Source organism: Pantherophis guttatus, chromosome 2 (assembly GCF_059756535.1).
Source record: "Pantherophis guttatus breed Tessera chromosome 2, ASM5975653v1, whole genome shotgun sequence".
NCBI lineage: Eukaryota > Metazoa > Chordata > Lepidosauria > Squamata > Colubridae > Pantherophis > Pantherophis guttatus.
Genome location: NC_142064.1, coordinates 264792358 through 264815116, shown reverse-complemented (window position 1 = coordinate 264815116; position 22759 = coordinate 264792358). Strand labels below are relative to the sequence as shown.

The following is a 22759-nucleotide window of genomic DNA, read 5'->3' as shown; positions in this document are numbered from 1 at the left end:
GATGTGGCAGTAGCAGCCGTGTTACTCCAAAAGAACAACCAAGGTGATCTACAACCCTGTGCCTACACCTCCCGCAAACTCACCGATACGGAGAGGCGATGGGCGGCGTGGGAGAAGGAAGCATTTGCAGTAAGATGGGCCTTGTTGACCTGGCGGCACCTACTAGAGGGAGGCCAAAAACCATTTGAAGTCTGGACTGATCACAAAAACCTAGAGGCCCTAAAAACCCCACGAAAACTGTCGCCCAGGCAAGTGCGGTGGGCACAATACTTCAATCGTTTCAATTTCGAGCTTAAGCACATCCCAGGAGGGAGAAATTTCCTGGCTGACGCTCTCTCCCGGATGCCCCAATACAACAGTGAGCGAGAGCAGGTAGTGAATGCCATCATCCCCTCCACCCAAGCTGCGGCCCAAGTGATCACCAGACGGCAACAACGTGACCAGCAAGGCCAACTTGCTAGTGACTTAACTGCAAAATTAAAAAATGAAATGCTGACAGACCCCTGGTATCGGGACAATCAACATCTCTTGACAAAAAGAGAGGAACTAGCATGGAGGGGGACAAAGCTCTATGTCCCACAGAGTTTACGCATCCTGATTCTCAAGAGGAGCCACGACGTTAAACCAGCAGGACACTTCGGGTTCCTAAAGACTCTGCACCTAGTACGAAGGCAGTTCTGGTGGCCACACATGAGAAAGGACGTAGACAGTTATGTAAAGAGCTGCATCACTTGTGCCATGATGAAAACAAGACCAGGGTGCCCGCCTGGATTGTTGCAACCAGTAGCTGAGCCAACAAGACCATGGGAGGAGATTGCAATGGACTTTATAGTAGACCTACCGAGGAGCAGTGGAAATAAAGTGATCTGGACTGTAATAGACTTATTCTCCAAAAAGACACACTTCATTCCTTGTAGTGGACTGCCTTCAGCCCGTCAGTTATCCAAACTGTTCCTGAAACACATTTACCGCCTACATGGAGTCCCCAGGAGAATCATCTCTGACAGAGGGGTCCAGTTCACAGCAAAGTTCTGAAGGGAGTTTCTACGATCTATAGGTTCATCCCAAGGGCTCAGCTCAGCATTTCACCCGAGCACCAATGGGGGGGCAGAAAGACTGAACGCTATGATAGAACAGTATTTAAGATGCTACGTCGACTACCAGCAGTCCAATTGGACAGACCTCCTATCTTTTGCGGAGGTTGCATATAACAATGCTGTCCACAGCACCACGGGGCTAACCCCGTTCAAAATAGTGAGTGGCATGGATTTTGTCCCCATGCCAGAATACCCGAGGGAGCCCCCTTCCTCAGTTAGTTTGACCGACTGGATGGCAATGTTGAGACAAACTTGGGAGAATGTTAAGAGGGCGCTGGCAAAGGCGGCTCAATCTTATAAGGAACAAGCAGACAAGCACCGAACTCCCCAAAGACCATTTCAGCTGGGAGAGAAAGTTTACCTTTCCACCAAGTACTTGAGACTTAGACTCCCGAGCAGGAAATTGGGCCCAAAATTTATAGGACCATTTCCTATAATAAAAATAATCAACCCCGTTACAGTGCAATTGCAGTTGCCACGGCTTTTGGGGAAAATTCACCCCGTTTTTCACAGTAGCCTTCTAAAACCTGTAGTGGGGTCTACTTTAAGGCCAATGCCACGTGAACCCCCTGGACCCTTGGTTGTTGGGGGCCAAACACACTACGAAGTGCAGCGGATTCTTAATTCAAGATGGCACAGGGGGCGCCTCCAGTACTTAATTAAATGGAAGGGCTACCCGTTGTCAGAGGCTTCCTGGGTGAAGAGCCCAAACATCCAAGCAGATCGCCTTATAGCAAAATTCCATGCAGACCACCCGGAGAAGCCGGGAGGGGGGGTGCACAGCCAAGGAGGGGCTAATGAGATTTATCTTGTTGTGTTTTTTCCCTATGGGATAGGTGATGTCACAGAAGTGAAGGGAGAGGGGCCGGATGTCAGCGTTCCAAATTAGGCTCTCTTCCAGTTCTGACATGAACAAGATGAAGCAAAGACCAGAAGCGTTGATTTATTGCTGAGATGAACTTTTACCTAGTTTTCTGTATGCAACAGATAGGGTTTCCTGGGGGACGAGGGTGGGGGCCACATTCCTGTGAAAAGAACGTGCCCGGACGTAGAGATGGATCTGCATGATGGCCAATGGGACATTGGGTTGGAGAGCGGAAGAGGAGGGGGTTGGAAGGAGGAGCCAGTTTGGCTGCAACTTGAATCAGGAATGTCGGTTTTTTTTCTGTTCTTAAATAAAAATGATTCATTAGAGATCTTGCGCTTGAAAATGAAACTTATTTAAGATAGCACCGAAACCTGACACTGGGTGGACTGTATCCTGGTCTCAGTGACTGAACCATATTAATGAAATGTGGGTTCTCAGTCAGACAGAAAGAAGAGTTTGTGGCATAAACAAACTGGGCAATTTTTTCATCAATTAACTCTTTTTCTAATCTAATTTTTATCACAAATTTATCTATGGTGGTTCCAGGAGGGAAGGGTTTTTTCTTTCTTTTAGGTGATAGTGATATGTGGCTGTGGGTGTCTGATGATGATGATGCTTATGAAGCACTATCCTGGATGGATGACTCTGAAACTGTAGAACAGGAGGATGGTGATCTTGAAGGTGGATAGTTTCCAGAATCCATGAATTCCCCTAAACAGGAAAGTCAATGCTGTTATTTTATTGTTTATACAATTTCTGCTTATTGTACACAGCACTGCCCCAAAAGGAATATTTGCTTTTCTTCATAACTGTACCAAATGACAGTAACATGCAGTAATAATAAGAAATATAATTTTACTCAAACATGACAGTTCAAGGCAGTCTTTAGAAATATGATTCAATAAAAATATTTACCAACCTGAAGATCCTGCCTGTTCAAATGTGTTTCTTTGGTCATCTAGGGTTGCCAGGTGTCCACTATTTGAGCGGACAGTCCACTTTTTTCATATTATGTTCACTATTTTTTTTCACAAAATAGTGGACATTTTTTTTTAATTCAAAAGCTTTATGATGAAATGGTACGCAATCTAAAGCTGTACAGTCTAAGAGAATAAGGATAGGAGAATCGCGTTTTGTCTTTTTTTTCATAAGTTAGAATGAGACAAAGATCGAATGCTCATTGCAATAATCACATTTTATACAACAGCGCAAAAAATGCATTAAAGCAGTTATGTTTTGATATCGAAAATGTAGTGCTGAAGGTTTTTGCTGAATTTTCGAATTCTGCGAAGAAACGAGAAGAGTTGAAATCATTTTTTGAGTTTTGCAAGTCAGAATTCCATGAAGTTTTGCGCCATGTTCCAACACGTTGGTTAAGTTTGTTTAAAGCAGTTGAAAGACTTCTTTTAAACTGGATACCTCTAAAATCGTATTTTATTTCTCTTGGATCTGATGAGTGCCATAAGGTTATCTGGAACCTTATTTCGGATCCGGAAAATGAACTCGTAAAGGACGATGAACCAACAATTTCAGAATTGTATTTATATTTCACGCACTTCTTTATGTCAATAATGCAAGACACCCTACTGAAGCTGGAAAGCAAGAAAATTCTTGCATGTGATCTTCACATTATCATGTGTAAGCTGCGTGATTCTTTGCAAAAAAAATACGATGAGCAGTTTTTTGGAATGAAAGTTTTATTTGCCTTACGTAAAAAACATTTGCCTGAGAATGCCGTGCAAAAGTTCAAGAAAGAAGCTGTCAACGTGTATCAAAGAGCCATTGTGTACCTAGAAAAGTGGTATAATTTCACTGATTCAATATATGAGACGCTAAATTTTTTAAATCTAATTGACCGCAATAATCCTCCAACTTTAGAAGAAATGACGAACATCTGGTTATTATCACCATGGCGAGAAGAACTTCCACCCAACACTCTCTTCGATGAAATTTCTGCCTTAGAAGAAGTTTATGTTCATCTGCAAGGCAATTCATCCCTTTATAAGTGGACGTACTTTTTCAAGAAAGAGCCAGCTCCCAGTTTACTGAAACTGTTCCAGTATTGTGCATCAATTCCGGTATCAAATGCAAATGTTGAATGAATTTTCAGCGTCATGGGAAATTTGTGGACTGATGAACGTAACCGACTGCTTTTATCAGTTCGAAGTGAACTTTGTATATTTTTTAATATTTCTCAACGTTGTACTGAAATTAAAGAATTATTCCTTAAACACAAAGAATTGATCAAAGCTGCGCAGTCAAATAAAAAATACACACGACAGCAAAGTAAAATATAATTTAATATTTTACATATTATAATATATTTGATGTTTTGAATTTTAAGTAAAGTTTTGAAGTGATTATTTTAATACGTGTTAAAATGTTTGTAAGAAAATATATAATTTAATTGTAATTTTTTTTAAATTTTTTTTACTACTTAACCCCCCCCCCCCGCTTGTCCGCTATTTTTTGGAAGCAGATCTGGCAACCCTAGAATCTTCACCACAGCACTTCTCATGATGTTGCCTCATTTGGGCCACCAGGCCTTGCATTTCTTTGTTGCAGTGTTTGCAGTTTGCACGCATGCCTGCCTTACCGATAGGTAAAAGAACTTCATTAAAATATTGCCAAACTGGGTCTCTTTTATGGCCTGCTGCCATTATAGGTTTTTTCCTCCAAGGAAAGAATGTGATAAACCTCAGGTCATACACACAAAAAGATCCAAAGACTTGTCTGTCTGTGGCTGTGCAGTATTGTGCTCAGAAAGTTTCACTTTCATTTTGTACTGCTTGTCTGCTTGCCCCTTCTTCCTCACACTTAGTTTCACTTTCTTCTTGTGCAGATCTATTCCATTCCAAACAATCAGAAAAATATTGTTTCTATTCTATTCACTGAACTTCTTGAAACTTAGCATTGAAGGGGTTGATTCTGTATTCATAGGTTTGTAGAACAATAGGATTAAGGTCTTTTTCTCAACTCTGTTCATGTTATAACATTTTTGCTGTGAAGAAGAGACATGTGATCTCTGCTGAGTCAAATTCAGTTTTGAGAACTGCAAAAGTAAACCAAGCATCTGTGATAATATCTTGTAGGCAGAGAAACTGCCCAATAATCTTACAAAAACCTCTGGAAGAGCATGACATTGTGAATGGATTAATGGAATTTATTTACCAAAAAAATTAAACATATATAGCCTTATTCTACATAATTAAAAAACTAATCTTTATTTCATGATGGAATAATCTTTGGATGGTAATATATTTTCCTCAAAAAGCATTTTATTTAAAAAAATCTGATTTAAATCAAAAAAATCCAATTTAAATCAAAAAAATCTGATTTTTTTGATTTTTTTAAAAAAATCATTGATTTTTATCCACCCTGGTGTATAGTCACTTAAATGTGAGCCAACAGTTCAGATCAGATCAGATCAGTTTAACAGACTTGGAAGGGACCTTATAGGTCATCTAGTCCAACCCCCCGCTCAAGCAGGAGACCCTATACCATATCTGACAAATGGCAGTCCAATCTTTTCTTGAAACTCTCGAGTGATGAAGCTCCCACAACTTCCGAAGGCAAGCTGTTCCATTGGTTGATTGTTCTCACTGTCAGAAAGTTCCTCCTCATTTCTAGGTTGAATCTCTCTTTGGTCAGTTTCCATCCATTATTCCTTGTCTGGCCTTCAGGTGCTTTGGAAAATAGCTTGACCCCCTCCTCTCTGTAGCAGCCCCTCAAATATTGGAAGACTGCTATCATGTCTCCCCTGGTCCTTCTCTTCACTACACTAGCCATGCCCAGTTCCTGTAACTGTTCTTCATCTGTTTTAGTCTCCAGTCCCCTAATCATCCTGGTTGCTCCCCTCTGCACTTTGAGTTTCAACATCTTTTATAGTGTGGTGACCAAAACTGGATGCAGTATTCTAGGTGTGGTCTTACTAGAGCTTTATAGAGTGGTATTAGTACCTCACTTGATCTTGATTGTATCCCTCGGTTAATGCAGTTTAGGATTGCTTTGGCTTTTTTAGCTGCCGCTGCACACTCCTGGCTCATATTCAGCTGATTGTGCACTAAGACTCCAAGATCCCTCTCACAGTCACTGCTATTAAGCCTGGTTTCCCCCAGTATCTGTGTGTACTTTTGGTTTTTCTTACCTAAGTGTAAGACTTTTCTTTTCTCCACATTGAATTTCATTTTGTTAGATAGGGCCCAGTGTTCAAGTCTGTCAAGATCCATCTAGATCTTGAGCCTATCTTCTAGAGTGTTAGCTATTCCTGCCAGCTTTGTATCATCTGCAAATTTGGTGAGTTCCCCTTCCATTCCCTCATCTAAATCGTTTATGAAGATATTGAAGAGTACTGGGCCTAAGAAGGAACCTTGTGGCACCCCCCTGCTTACTTCTCTCCATGTAGACTTACACCCATTAGGGACTACTCGTTGAGTACGGTTTGTCAGCCAGTTGCAAATCCATCTGGAGGTGAAGCTATCTATCCCACTTTTTTCTAGCTTATGAAGAAGTAGGTTGTGGTCTATTCTGTCGAATGCCTTGCTGAAGTCTAAGTATATTATGTCCACAGGATTTTGCTGGTCTACTAATTTAGTCACTATGTTGAAGAATGAAATAAGATTGGTTTGGCATGATCTGTTTTTAAAAAACCTGTACTGGCTGCTAATTATTACTTTACTCGTTTCTAGGTGTTGGCAGATCTGTTTCTTTATTATCTTTTCCAGTATCTTCCCGGGTATTGATGTTAGGCTGATTGGTCTGTTTTTTCTCCTTTTTGAAGATGAGAACCACATTAGCTCTTTTCCAGTCCTTTGGTAGTTCCCTGGTGTTCCAGGATTTTTGAAAGATGTGGTGCAATGGTTCTGAGATGACATCTGCCAGCTCCTTTAGAACTCTGGGATGTAACCCATCAGGTCCTGGTGATTTGTATTCATCAAGATCAGACAGGTGTTCTCTTACTATTTTTTTGTGATTGGCAGCAGCCAAAATTACCAATACAATCCCAGGCTGCATTAATAGAGGGATAGAATTAAGATCACATGAAGTTATAGTATTGCTTCACAAAGCCTTAGTAAGACCACACTTGGAATACTGCATCCAATTCTAGTCACCACAATGTAAAAAGATATTGGGACTCTGAAAAGCATGCAGAGAAGAGCAACAAAGATGATCAGGGGACTGGAAGCTAAAACATACAAAGAACAGTTACAGGAATTGGGTATGTCTAGTCCAGGGGTGTCAAACTCGATTTCATTGAGGCCCACATCAGGGTTGTGTTTGACCTCTGGGGGCCGGAGTGGGCATGACCAGGTTGGGCATGGCCAGATCGATATCACTCACGTTGGGGGCACCTCTGGTGGCCCAAGCGCTCTGCCAGAGAAAACTGGCTCCCGAGCTGTTTTTGGTTGCGATGGCTTCCTGCAAACCTCTTCCAGGAAAAACTGAGCTCGGGAGGGCTGCAGCCGGCCACCAGCCCTTGAGTTTGACACCCCTCGTCTAGTCTAATGAAAAGGACAAGGGGAGGCATGATAGCAGTCTTCCAATATTTGAGTGGCTGCCACAAAGAGGAGGGTCTCAAGTTATCTTCCTAAACACTAGAAGGCAAGACATGGAACAATGGATGGGAACTAAGGAAGAAGAGAAGCAACGTGGAAACTTACAGTGTGAATTAATAAGTGGCTTCAGCTTGCCTTCAGAAGTTGTGGGTGCTTCATCACTGGAAGTTTTAAAAAATAGATTGGATAGCCACTTGTCTGAAATGGTATAGAGTTTCCTGCTTGAGCAGAAGACCTCCATGGTCCCTTCCAACTCTATCCTGATTGATTGATTGATCTTGAAAGCTGCAGCCTTGAATTTGTTGTGGGAGCACTAGGAACAGGTCAATGGGTAGATTTTGTGGGGAGGAAGAAGTTCCAGTTTGGTGTTGTAAGGTCCCAAAATACACTTGAGTCACCAGAAAGCCAAAGAGAGAGACTCAAGACGAGGCTTGCAAAAAACCGATTTTATTTATGGCCAAAAACAAAATACTGGGTGGAACTATATCCAGAACATACAGATACAATGCATGCGAGGAGATAGCCACACCTTGGGGAAGGTATGGCATCCTTTTATACCCTCAGAGACGTCAGTTTAGTACCCAACTCTGGCCTCCCAATCCAGACCCTTGCATTCCTTGTTGCCCTGCAAGGGGGAATAGAAACTTCCCAATTAGTCATCTTGAGCATTTCTTTGTTTACTCAATTGGCCACTTAGGCCCCCTGGCCCTGGAAAGTAGGAGTCTATCCAGATCAACATAAATTAAGACTGAGGTGTAAATTATGCCTTGGAGATATGTACCATGCTCTTAGATGGCACAAGAAAAAAACAGGGAGAAGATTGATATGGGTTCAGGTCAAATGGCAGGGACATATGTTTGACAAATACCAGATACATTACAGGCCTAATAACAGAATATGTTTGTTACAGGAGATACAAATATAAAGGCATAATATGTATTACAGGAACATAATGGTTACAGAATCTAGTATACCAGTATATCATATCCTAGTATTATTTATTATATCCTTATTATTGTTTCCCTTCATTCCACACTTTTTATTTAAATGATGGAATGCTTTCCATCGCGGGAATCATGTGATTATTCTTTGGATTAAAGGAATGAGACAAGGGAGAAGAAGGAGACCTCCAAGGGTTAACAATCATCAATTTTGCAAACAAAATTTGTGAGATTAATTTTTCCATACACACCTACTTTTGCTAACAAATAGTGTACAGCATTCTGGGCTATTGCTGTTTTAAACAGAGAGTGCTGTTTAACTAAGAAATTTAGAGCACTAGCAGTTGTATTAGGTATCATTGCAATCATTGGCTGTAACCTTACAATTCTATTCAGCATATAAAGGGAGTTCTGTACCATCTTCTGCCCAGGTGGCTGGTCCGTATACCTGAACTATTATTTCTGGAGGCCACTCATCTTTCTGTGGCCTACATCCACATAAATAGGTATACCCAGTTTTTCACCTTGTTTTATGGGCAGTAGAAAAAGGAGGAAAAATAGATTTCACAGTTCCTAATACACATGCTTCATACCATCGGCTAGGCAATGGCACATAGGCAAATTTTCCATTTATCCAATATAAGCCATCTGGAGCATGCCAATTAAGAGTTACCACATCCGTCCATAACCCACTCAGTCTAGGTATATTTTCAAATGGGTTACTAGGTTGTGTCAGGTTAATTCCAGACTGAAAAGTAACAATAAGCAAAGAAAACACCCTTACGTGTAAAATGATTTTTCACACTGATCATTGCATTCTCCTCATATTAGTCCTATGCATAAGAAAATTAGTCCCAAATATTGGACCATTGCATTAAATCAAATATAGAATTGAACCATTCTATATCTTCAGGGATCATGATATTACTATCTCCTAGGACTACTGTGTTCAAGTCAGATTGACCTGATTCAATGTCTCAATTCTCCAGTGTAGGATAGATATATACATAGGAATAGAGTTTCTATGGGGAGCAATCCCTTGCACATTTACACAAGCACAGTGTCCCATTATTCCCCACAGGTGGGTATAAGTTCACAATTACAACAAGAATAACAATAACATTCAGTGATACAGTTACAATCACGGGACCAACACAATCTGGAGAGTGTGAAGTTGCACAGCTACTGCTGGGATCTTCAGATGGAATAAGAGAGGCCACCACTCAGGCTGGAAAGTCCAAAAAGTTGCTACTCCTGCAACAAGAAAAATCACAAACAAAACCCATTCATATCACAATGACCACACCAGTTTTTGGAAAAGTTTATTCTCAGCAAGTCTTCTTCAGGAATCACTTGCCACTCTTTAAGTTCTTCCATTGGTCCTTTTACACGAGTGTAGTGGTCCACCCTTTGTCTTTAGGTTGGACTGCTGTTTCAGTAGTCAGCAGGACTTGGTAGGACCTGTCCCAGGCTTGGCTAAGTTTGTCCTCACATCAGGTTTTATCAGGACCCAATCACCAGGCTGGACAGCAAAATCGAGAGGTAGGGTTTGAGCTAGGAGTCCTTTGATTCTGAGGTAAAATAAAGAAGAATAGAGGCCACGTATACAGTTCTTTACAAACATGTCTTTAGTTTCATATTGTGGAATTTCCCCCATTCTGCCCAAGTGTGGTAATCCAAACATCATTTGGCAAGGCAAGGGTAAAGATTTGGTTCACAGCAGAGATGATTTTGCATTCCATGGAACATGACATTCCCACTGCCTCCATTATTAATTGAAGCACTTTTGCAATAAAATGAGTCTCTTGGTTGCTGTCTATAGCTTCTACTGTCCCATGTTTAGGTATTATCTGTTAATTTTGGTGACTACTACTGAGTGGCTCTCATGGCTGGATAAGCCTCAACCCATCCAGTCAAGTGACCCACTATCACCAATAAATATCTAAGTCTCCCCACTTAAGTTAGTCTAATGAAATCAACTCAAATGCATTGAAATGGTCTCACACTAAAGTAGCCCTCCCTTCTCAGCACCAATATCTGATCGTCCTTCTAAATCTCCTTGTAAACTGACATCACGTTTGTTCACCCACACAGCTTGAGACAGAGGAAAATGTTTCCAAGCCACCAAATATTGCACCCTACCATGGTGCTTCCTAGAGTCCAAAATTTCTTTGACTTCGAAATGTTGCTCCCCTTCTATCAGTATGGGGACCGGAGGGGAATCTTGGTCCGGTCGTAAAGGGACAAGTGTTCTGGTTTCAACAAACTAACATGAAACACCGGGTGTATTCGTCTCAAATTTTTTGGCAACTCCAATTCAACTGTTACTGGATTAATAAGTCTAGTGACCAGGAAAGGACCCACATACTTGGGTCCAAGCTCTTTTGATTTCTGTGAAGTCTGTAAGTATTTGGTGGAAAGATAAACCCTGTCACCCACTTTATACACGTGTGCCAGGGACCGTTTTTTATTGGCTTGCGTCTTATGCGCTCGGTGTGCATCATCTAGAGCTTTTCGAGTTACAGCCCAAGTGCTCCATAACTGTTCGATCCACTCAACCAAAGATGGGTTTTGTGAGGTCTCTTGTGGTAGTTCGGGGTTTGGCACAAATTCCTGACCAGATTCTACCTTAAATGGAGTGAACCCGGTGCTGCTATGGATAGAGTTATTGTATGCCACCTCCACAAATGGCAATAAGTCCACCCAGTTGTCTTGCTGGTAATTTACATAACATCTCAAGTACTGTTCTAACACAGCATTGGTTCTCTCACAGGCCCCATTAGTCTGGGGGTGGTGGGCAGAGCTTAGCCCTTGGGCGGAGCCTATTAACCTTAAAAACTCCTTCCAAAAGTTGGAAGTAAATTGTACACCCCTGTCCGAAACTATACATTTGGGAGCTCCATGTAATCTGTAAATATGACGAATAAACAGTTTTGCAAGAGTTTTGCTGAAGGGATTTTAGAGCAGGGGATGAAATGCACTTGTTTGGAAAACAAATCCGTTACTGCCCAAATGACTGTGCACCCTTCACTTTCTGGTAGGTCAACAATAAACAGCAGCAAACAGTCGTTTCAACTTTTCGAAAGCTGCTTGACAGTCCATAGTCCATTCAAGAGGTCGTGAGGGCCTTGGTTTTGCCTCACCCTTAGTTTTCAGAAGATTTGTTATAGGCAGAGCTATTTTGGCAAATGAGGGGATAAACTGTCTATAGAAATTCGCAAATCCCAGGAAACTTTGTAATTGTTTGCGGGTGCGTGGGGCGGCCCATTCCAATACAGCCCAAACCTTCCCATGGTCCATCTCTATCCCCTCATGTGATATGCGATATCCAAGATAGTCAATTTTGCTTTGATGGAACTCACACTTAGAAAGTTTGGCATATAGTTCAGCAGCCCTGAGTTTTTTCAGGACCGTTCGCACCAATTTCACATGGTTACCTATGTTCTCTGAGTAGATAAGAATGTCGTCCAAGTAGACCAGAACCCCCTTAAACAGGTGCTCATGCAGTAATTCGTTAATCAATTGCATGAACACAGCAGGGGCTCCCTGTAGTCCAAATGGGAGCACTCTAAACTTGAAACATCCAAGTGGGCAGCTAAATGCTGTCTTCCATTCACTTCCCTTTTTAATTCTCACTCGGTAGTAAGCCTCCCGTAAGTCAAGTTTGGTGAAGATTTTTCCCTTTCCTAGGTGAGATAGCATGTCCTTCATAAGTGGTAGGGGGTAAATGTTTTCCACACAAATCGCATTTAGGTTCCTATAATCAACTACCAAGCGAAAGGAACCATCCTTCTTTTCTCGGAAAAACACCGGTGCCGCCACCTTTGGGTTGGCAGGTTGGATAAATCCCCGTTCTAGATTTTTATCAATAAAGTTTCGCAATTCCCCTAATTCTCGAGGGGTCATGGGGTAGATTTTCGGCTTAGGAAGTTTCACACCTGGGAGTATTTCAATGGTACAGTCCGTAGCTCTGTGGGGAGGCAGTACATCTGAGGCCTTTTCACTAAAAACTTCACGGAGATCCCAATACTCTTTTGGAATCTTCTCCTCCCCTTCAATGTGGCCTACTGCCATTTCCACAGTTTCGGGCCCTGACCTGTCCTCTGGGGGGGGGGTTCCCTCTCTAATCTCGGTTTTCCGGTGCGAATTCGCAAGACCCCCGTCTTCCAATTAACCTGTGGGTTCCATCTACGGAGCCAAGGCAGTCCAAGTATGAGGGGTCGTTCCATGCCAGGGGCCAAAATAAATCTGAGACTCTCTACGTGATCCCCCAGCTGCATTTAAATGAGTTCGGTCACAAAACTGGCTGGGCCCCCTCCTGCAATTGATCCGTCCAACTGACAGAACGCAATGGGCCTTTTTAGCATTTTTAGTCTCAGGCCCATCTTTTCCACCACCTTCAGGCTGATTATGCACCTGGTGCACCCAGAGTCTAGTAGGGCTAATATCTGCGCTTCTGTCCCTGTGGATGGCATCCTTATTTCTATGGGGATGAGCATGGGGTCCTCTGTGTGACTCACCAGATCGTCGGAGTCGGAGTCGGAATCCGTCCCGCTGTCGTTGGCGGTGGTCGGAGTTCCCAACTCACCCTTGTTTCGGGGAGCGAACTCAACGACTTCTCCTTTCAGGATGGTGCCGCGGGTTTTTGCGGGTGTTTTGTCGGCCTTCCTTGGTCCCAAACCGGTGGTCTTAGGTACTGGTTTGGAGAAACATTCGGCAGCCCGATGTCCTTCCTTCCCACATTTGAAACAGGTGAAAGGCTTTGACTTTGGTTTGAATTCTGCCTTCCCTTCGGCCATCTTAAGTGCTCCTTTATGGTGGAAGGAGGATGACAGGTCTCTAGCACGCCCCCCTCGGAGTCGACTTCGGGCCAGCTCGATCTCCACATCCTCAGCTGCTATATACCAACTCTGCAAGTCTTCGGGGACCCCCCGGCCTCTACAATCCTTGTATATCTCTTCATTCAGCCCATCTTTGAAGCTCTCCAGGAGAGCCGCTTCTGACCACCCTGTCATGTAGGGTGCCAGCTCGCTGAATTCTTGGGTATATTCTGCCACTGATCTCCGGCCTTGCTGGATGCTTTTCATTCTAAGTCTCGCTTTCCGTTCAGCTAGGTGGTCTTCAAACCACCTCCCAAGAGCCCCCATGAATTGGTTGTAGTTTCTTAGCAAGGGGGAGTCATTATTGTGGAGGACCACCATCCAGTCAGCTGCTGCTCCCTCTAATACGCTCGTGACGCATCTCACTCAAGCGGTATCTGATAAGTAGTACTCCCCCCAATCCTGCATGTGGTTCCACACTTGAGTCAAAAAAACCCCCAAGGTCTTCAGATTCCCATCATATTTCCCGGTTAGGGGGGGAATTTTTGGTTTTTTACGTCTGCGGGGAGGGGCCTGCAAGGCTGGGGGTCCCTGACCTGCTGCATCCCTCACTTGAGCTCCAGAAATCTGAGATGTTCTTTCCTCAGCTTCCTCATCCTCTCCCCCACAGGCTGTTTCTTCCGGCTCCCCCCTGGGGCCGTCTCCTCCCTTCTCTACAGGGAACCCATAAGACTCACGGCTTTTCCGGCTTTCTTCAACATCACGGAGGAGTTGCAATGCCTGTGCCAACATGAGGCTTTCCTTTTGCTCTTGCAGCCACACTGCCTCTCTCTTACGTGGTCTGGAGCTGGTTACACCCTGGGGGGTCCCTCCCCAGTCCGGCAGCCTTTCTACTCCTTTCGACCATCTGGCTTCCTCAGGCTCCTCTCTCAGCCGAGTTTTTCCAACCATTCGGCAGTTTCTTTCTCTGTTTGAAATGAAGGTATCATAGAGCCCGATGCTCCCATTTGTGCTTCTTCAGTTTCCTGATCCGACATGATCTGGATCACAGTCCCCTCAGTGGTTATCCGGGATGACTGGAGTTGAGTTTCAGCTTAATGTCAGGTGTGCTTCCTGTTGTAGCGCGGGAATAACGAGAGGCACAAGCAAGCTAGTGACAACAGCTCTTTAATTCAGGGTGAGACTTCAGCAAAGAAACACAGTCAACAGCCCTCTTTATATACTTTTCAGTAGCAACCGTTAACCAATCACAATTCACAGAACATTTGAATTTCCCGCACAAAATAGATACATACATAACACCCCTCCACTCCCAGAAGGCACTTATCCTGTCTATTTACATATTTACATACAAAATCACGCAGGTGACCAGGGCGTGTCTTAGTTCTGGTTGACCTGCGCAGTTCAGTTGTTGGCGAGGCGTCGAGCCGGTCAGAGGGACCTCCCGTCTCTCCTGGCTCCGCCAATGGAACCTCCTGGATTTCTCCAGAGGCGTGGCTTTCCCCGGCTGGGAGTGTTGGCTCGCTGGGGCGGTGCTGGAACTCTTGGTTGCCAGATAAGTATTCCGGCTTACTCGGGCTTGAGGTAGCTGTGTCAGGAAAACTTTGGAAGTTAGGACTCACAGTGTTTGAGTTCTCGTGCTGTAATCGTCTACACAATTGGTCTATGTGTCTCCTCCAAATTTTGTATATTTTGGGCCGTGTATGATTTTGGGCCGGTGATTCCTACAATGGTTCCCTCTACCCACAATGGCCCGTTGGTGTAGTGTCTGGCGAATACCGGTGTTCCAATTTGGAATTGTCTTAATCCTCCCCCTTCCCCCTTGAAGCTATCAGGGGAGTAATTGGGGTGTAAGCGATCGAGAATGCACCTTAGCTTTCAGCCCATTAAGAGCTCGGCTGGGCTGCGGCCCGAGGTGGGGCACGGGGTTGCATGCTGAATTGCTAAGAATTGGTCTATCCTAGTTTGCCAGTCCCCTGCATTGAGCCGGGATAGTGCTTCCTTGGCCGTTCTCACAAATCTCTCTACAAGGCCATTCGAAGCCGGATGAAAAGGGGCAGATAATGCATGTCGTATGCCTAACTCGGCCAGATAGCCCTCGAATTGAGTTGCCGTGAATTGGGGCCCATTGTCAGATACCAGGGTATCCGGCAACCCATGAGTTACAAATAGTTTCCTGAGGACTTTAATTACGGCCTCAGAAGTTGTCGATGGCATCAAGGCAATCTCTAGCCACTTAGAATAGGCATCTACAATGATAAGAAAATTCTGGCTGTGAAATCGATGTGAATCCTCCCCCACAGTCCCTTTGGTTTTTCCCATTCCCTAACAGGAGCTATAGGGGGATCTGGGCGGGATTCCTGGCAGGGCCTGCACTTCCCCATCCACTAAGTGACGTCTTGGTCGAGGTGTGGCCACCATACATAGCTTCGAGCTAGGCCTTTCATGCGAACAATACCAGGGTGTCCCTCATGCAGCATTTCTAAAACTCTATGCCTTAACCGAGAAGGAATGACCACCCTGTCTCCCCACAATAAGCAACCCCCCAACATTGAAAGTTCATTCTTTTTGTTGAAATACAATTGAAAATCCCCACTGTCCACCTTGGTAGGCCAACCCCGCATTACCCAGCCCATTACAGTGTGCAAAACAGAGTCCCTGGCAGAAGCCTTCGCCACCTCGCTGGAAGAAATGGGGCCCATGGACACAACGTCAATAAGTAATACAGGGGCTTCCGGAGTCATGTTGTCTAACAGTTCGGGCAAGGGGCATCGGCTGAGGGCGTCAGCATGGCCCAGAGTTCTGCCCGGCCAGTGGAGCAGTTGGTAGGAATATGCAGCTAGGAAAATGGACCATCTGGTCATCCAGGGGGAGAGAGCAGCCGGGGTCGATTTGTCTCCAGCCAAAAGTCCCAAAAGAGGCTGGTGGTCCGTAATAAGTTCAAAAGTTCGGCCAAACAAATACTTGTGAAACTTTTTGACCCCAGCTACAGCCGCTAAAGCCTCCCTGTCCAGCTGGCTGTAGTTCCTTTCGGCACTAGATAAAGTGCGAGAGTAATAGGCAATGGGCGCCTCTAACCCGTTCAGCAGTCTATGGCTTAACACTGCACCTACGCCAAAGGGGGAAGCGTCACACACAAGAACTAGAGGCAGTTCTGAATTGTATTGTATGAGGAAGCTGTCCTCGGACAAAAGTTTTTTTACTGCTTGGAATGCAGCCGCTTCTCGTTTGCCCCACATCCAGGGAACGTTTTTTCCAAGGAGCCTGTGCAGTGGCTCCGCAATGGTGGCTTTGTCTTTTAAAAACATGGTGTAGAAATTAAGAAGCCCCAAGAAAGCCTGTAGTTCGGGCTTCGATTTAGGGGTGGGCGCATTCTGAATGGCCCTGACTTTGCTTTCCATGGGGTGAATGCCTGTGCCGTCAATTCTGTAGCCTAAGAATTCCACGGATGGAACCGCTATTTTGCATTTGGATCGTTTAAGTTTGAGTCCCGCTTCTCTGAATCTGGTTAGGACTTGTCTAACCCTATCCCCTAGCTGTGTCTCGTCTTGGCCACTAATTAGGACGTCGTTGAAATAAGGGATGAGTCCTGGGAGGCCTTGGAGAAGGCGCTCCATAGTGCTCTGGAAGAGCCCCGGGGCGATGCTAACCCTAAACTGTAGTCTAGTGCATTTAAAGGCACCTCTGTGAGTTACTATGGTCTGTGATTCTACCGTAGCATCATCTACTGGCAGCTGCTGGTACGCCTGCGCGAGGTCTAATTTTGCGAATAGCTTGCCAGGCCCCAGGGAGTGTAGTAGATGGTGGACGGAACAGGATAGGCGCTCTGCTGCAACGCCTTGTTGAGCGTACATTTATAGTCAGCGCAGATTCTAATTGATCCGTCTGATTTAACTGGCGTGACTATTGGGGTTTCCCACTTAGCGTGATCTACGGGAACTAACACCCCTTGTTTGATTAGCTTGTTGAGCTCCGTGTCAATTTTGGGCTTTAAAGCAAATGGAACCCGTCTTGCTTTTAGTCTGATTTGGGCCACGTTGGGGTCTAAATTAAAAGAGATAGGGGTCCCCATGTACTTGCCTAGAGTCTCCTCAAAAATGTCCCGAAACTCGTGAAGGAGGGTTTCTTTGAGTGATGGCCCGCCGATACTGTGGACGCCCGTGAAGCCCATGCCGAGGGCCCAGAACCACGCCATGCCCAGGAGACTTGGTAGCGGCTTGCTAACGATGGTCAGGGGAAGCTCTTTCTGGAACTCGCCGTAGGTGACCCGGAATGTGCCTACGCCTTCCACAGGAACTCGGTTTCCTTGGTAGTCGAGGAGGTGAACTCTTTGTCGTGACAGCTGGGTCTTCTGTATCTTTGGCAGGAGCGCTTTGAGTGTAGTTCAGGACATGATGGACAGGGTAGACCCGGTGTCGATTTCCATTTCGCATGGTCTCCATTTGATTTCTACTTTCGTGTAGACTTTCTCGTTGTCGGTTGAGCTGGCTTGGCCGATTCTCGTGCTGTAGGTCTCCCGCTTTTGAATCTTGCACCGTTTTCTCGCACCGTCGTCTTTGATTGGCTGTTTTGAACATGCCGGTTCTGGTTGGTCGCGGTAGTCATGTGGCTTGCGACTACGCGGAAATTGAGCTCTACAAACTCGTGCTAGGTGGCCTTTCTTGTCGCAACGCCTGCAAATGGCGTCTCTGTATTTATATGGTTGTCTCTCGTGATCCCCGCCACAGCTAAAACAGTTTTCGTGGCGGTGGCTTTGCTTGCTCTTGTTCTTTTCTGTGTGGAAGACGTCCTCGTCCGACTCTTCCTCCGTGCTGGTTCGCGCCTCCTCTCTGTGAACGGGGGCTGTTTTCGGACCATCTTTGCTTGGTAGTGGCCGTTGTAGCACTTCAGAAGCCTTCGTGGACGCTTCGTGTGCTCTGGCTTCATCGAGCGTGCCGGCTAACGTTAAATCTGGCTTCACCAGAAGGCGCCTCTGTAAACGAGTGTCTCTAACACCACAAATCAATTGCTCGAGTAGCGCATCATCAAGGTCTCTGTAGTCGCAATGTGTTGCGGCTTTTCGAAGGGCAGCCACATATGCGCTGACCGGTTCTCCTTCCCTTTGTACACGTTGTCAGAGCTCATAGCGCTGTACAAATTTCGAAGAAACTGGAGCGTAGTGGGCTCTCAGGTTTGCTTGAAGGACGTCCCAGGGGACCGTCTGGACTGGGGTTGGCTCGCAGAGGGACTCGGCCATCTCGAATACGTCTGGGCCACAGTGGCTTAAGAACAGGGCTCGTTTTCGGTTTGCTGAGAGCCCTTGCATCTCGCTAGCTTCCAGGGAGCACTCGAACCTGGTCAGATACGATCCCCACTTTTCTCGGGTCGGGTCGAAGGGTTTTGGCAGAACGTAGGCAGACATTGCCGTGTCTCCGTGTTCGCTAGTCACCCTGGCTGAAACTCAGAGCTCTTTTTGATTTGCTTCTTGTGGCCTCAATCCCACCTTCGTCGCCAATGTTGTAGCATGGGAATAACGAGAGGCACAAGCAAGCTAGTGACAACAGCTCTTTAATTCAGGGTGAGACTTCAGCAAAGAAACACAGGCAACAGCCTCTTTATATACTTTTCAGTAGCAACCGTTAACCAATCACAATTCACAGAACATTTGAATTTCCCGCACAAAATAGATACATACATAACATTTCCTTCAGAGTCAAGGAAAGAATGAGCCAAACTCCATATTTTATAGAGTAATGTACTTTTACTGGAAAATGAAATGAACGCAACCAAGAAAAAGCTGAAACTAAAGCAATAGGCCCAAAAGTAGCATATAGAAAGCATCCCCTCCCACTGTCCATCATCAATCACCCAATCCAAATGTCTCCCAGAGGTCAGGTGGAAGCACGTCTGGCATCGTCATCAATCAGGAACGCGATGACGGTTGACCCGATAGCCACTTCGGTGATTAAGTTTCGTTTCTTCAAAATCCTCCAGCTTGCTTCCCTCCCCCACGCTCCCCCCACCACTTCTTATGGCAGCCAAAGCAGAAAGTTGGAGGCTGACAGCTGGATTCAAACAAAAACAAGCATACTCTCAATCAAGATCATCCTCACTTGAGGAGGGGCACTAGGGCTCCTCCAAAAGTCAACTTTCTGCTTTCCTTCACTAACACTGCCATAGCTGCCACTGTTTGAACACAAACTGGAAATCCTTAACAGGCAGGATCTAACATTTTAGACAAAAATGCCACTGACTCTGTCTTACTACAATATTGTAATTTCTAACTCATCTCTGTAACAATTCCTAAAAGGGCAGCAACTTGTGCTGCTAAGAAACAAACAAGCAAACAAACAAACAAATAAATAAACTGCATTCCGAGCCAAAAACAGTGAAACTGCAAAGGCAGGTATCAGATATCACCCTTTACCCCGCCTTTCTCAGGCTGGTTCAGCAGAGAACCAGCCCGCAGCCCCTCTTTTTCCTGCTTCTCTCCTCCAAGGGAGGGGGGAAAGGAAATACAGGGAGAAAAAATGTTTAAACTACTTAGAATTCTCACCTCCTTTCACCTCTCAGCATCCTTTCAACAAAACAACCCTCTGCATTTCTCTCTAGCCTGAATAACTAACAGACATTTTCCACAATTTTATCTCCCACATCAATACACAGGCATTCACAGGTCTCAAGATCACTTCACTTTATCACTCCTTATGAGCTCGGAACATCTCACACACACACATTCACATTTGTACTGCAATCAGACTTTTTGTATACACCAATTTCACATACAAAAATTTCATTTAATGTTTCCTCCATGCAAACCAAATTATTTCAGGGAACTTTTCACAAGCCAATGCGCTCCATTTTCTAAATAACTTTTTGTGTACTGTTGTTAGAAGGTCTCATCCTTCCTGCAGGTTTGGAAATGATTACATGCATACACATACATACACATACCATCAAACATTTCCAGACCTGTGGAGGTTGTTTTTTATTTTAATTTTATTTCCTTGGGCAACCTATAGCTTATTCTTAAAGCAGTGGGAAAACTCAGAGAGCAGTTTAAATCATAAATATGATTGTGGGCCCTAACTACTTTCCATTTCCCACAGCTCCAAGCCGAGATGTTTACTTAATTTGCAGGCTGGCCAGACATATCACAATCAATTCTACATACTATTATTATAGATGCATATCCAGGAATTTTGTAACAGAAATCACACCAAATTGATCAAGTCAAATTATATGAATTTCCCCATTTAGGCAGGTTTTACATTTTTATTACCTGCTAAAACCCACGTGGGAAGAACAATAAACAATTTCTTCTTTATTCTTAGTTCTTTCAGACTTCTCTGGCTCTTTTGAGAATGGTAAATTATCAAGATCTTTATAACACTGCAATATTTCTTTGCCACCCATAGATCTCTCTTTAGACACTAGATTGTTACTACATGCCTCTGCCCTGGGGGTGTTCTGTGTGTTCTCATTCTAACTTGGAGCTCTCAGCAATCGCTGGCCCATTTTAAAGATCAAGATGTATAAGGGGTATACACATTGTTTGCTTTTAGCCAGGGTTCTCATGAGCAAGTTTGAACTCCACTTTTCTTTTTACAGACAACTTTTACTGCCACAACATTTTTTCATTCATTTTTTTTATACTCTTGTTTTGTTTTTTCACAACTTGTTTGTAACGTGTTCCAGTGGGCTAACATAGCCAAATGGAGAACATGGCCCAATTCTTGTTACTAGGTTATTTGTTCCAAACAGGCTACCAGCATGATTGCCCATTTTTCCAGGGGATTCCTTTCTGTCAGCTCGAAGCCTGACTAGACTCTCTTTCTTCCTGAGGAGATTTCCCACACCTTTCCATCGGTGCGAAGCCTAACCAAACCCTCTCCTTTTCCCTAAGAGATTTCCCAGACCTCCCCTGTGGGTCCGAAGTTTGGTCAGAGCCCTCTCCTGCACTACAGATTCTTATTCCAATAATCACACTCCTTTCAAAGCGATCGTCTCTGGCTGATCTCCTCTCGGATAATCAGAATCGCAGATTGGATCTCCTAATAACAGAATGTTTGTTACAGGAGATACAAATATAAAGGCATAATATGTATTACAGGAACCTAATGGTTACAGAATCTAGTATACCAGTATATCATATCCTAGTATTATTTATTATATCCTTATTATTGTTTCCCTTCAGTGTAGTGGTGAAGGCACCAGGTTAGAGTCAGAGAAATGCTCAGTTCCAGTCCCACCTGAAGGGCAAAACCATCTGTTGAACTTTGGCCAGTCCTCTCAGTCCTTGGAAGCAGGAAAGGGGGGGGAACCCCTCCCAAAAACCCTTGCCAAGGAAACTGCAAGGCCAGGCATCAAGACTGACCCAAAGGCACCAAAAACGAAGTAGCATCACGTTTCACTTTTTCACTTGGCTCAGTTGCAAAGGTCGGTTGCTAGGAATCAAAAACGACTTGCTGCAATGTAATCACAGGAAACGTCTTCCAAACGCCTTGGTGGAGATTGGAAAAGCGTGTTTTTCCACCTCCTGTCGCTAGGAATACTGCATCCAATTCTAGTCACCACAATATAAAAAGATATTGGGACTCTGGAAAGCATGCAGAGAAGAGCAACAAAGATGATTAGGGGACTGGAAGCTAAAACATACAAAGAACAGTTACACAAATTGGGTATGTCTAGTCCAGGGGTGTCAAACTCGATTTCATTGAGGCCCACATCAGGGTTGTGTTTGACCTCTGGGGGCCGGAGAGGGCATGGTCAGGTTGGGCGTGGCCAGATCGATATCACTCACGTTGGGGGTGCCTCTGGTGGCCCAAGCGCTCTGCCAGAGAAAACTGGCTCCCAAGCTGTTTTTGGTTGCGATGGCTTCCTGCAAACCTCTTCCAGGAAAAACTGAGCTCGGGAGGGCTGCATCCGGCCACCAGCCCTTGAGTTTGACACCCCTCGTCTAGTCTAATGAAAAGGACAAGGGGAGGCATGATAGCAGTCTTCCAATATTTGAGTGGCTGCCACAGAGAGGAGGGTCTCAAGTTATCTTCCTAAACACTAGAAGGCAAGACATGGAACAATGGATGGAAACTAATGAAGGAGAGAAGCAACGTGGAAACTTAAAGTGTGAATTAATAAGTGCCTTCAGCTTGCCTTCAGAAGTTGTGGGTGCTTCATCACTGGAAGTTTTTAAAAATAGATTGGATAGTCACTTGTCTGAAATGGGATAGAGTCTCCTGCTTGAGCAGGGGGTTGGAACAGAAGACCTCCATGGTCCCTTCCAACTCTATCCTGATTGATTGATTGATCTTGAAAGCTGCAGCCTTGAATTTGCTGTGGGAGCACCAGAAACAAGTCAATGGGTAGATTTTGTGGGGAGGAAGAAGTTCCAGTTTGGTGTAATGGTGAAGGCACCAGGTTAGAGACAGAGAAACGCTCAGTTCCAGTCCCACCTGAAGGGCAAAACCATCTGTTGAACTTTGGCCAGTCCTCTCAGCCC

General features: G+C 44.6%; 1 protein-coding gene across 1 annotated transcript in view; it reads right to left on the bottom strand.

Annotated features, from left to right (window-relative positions):
* The window catches only part of LOC148115761 (uncharacterized), a 321967-nt gene that overhangs the window by 85018 nt on the left and 214190 nt on the right, over positions 1 to 22759 (bottom strand). The window lies entirely within an intron of this gene.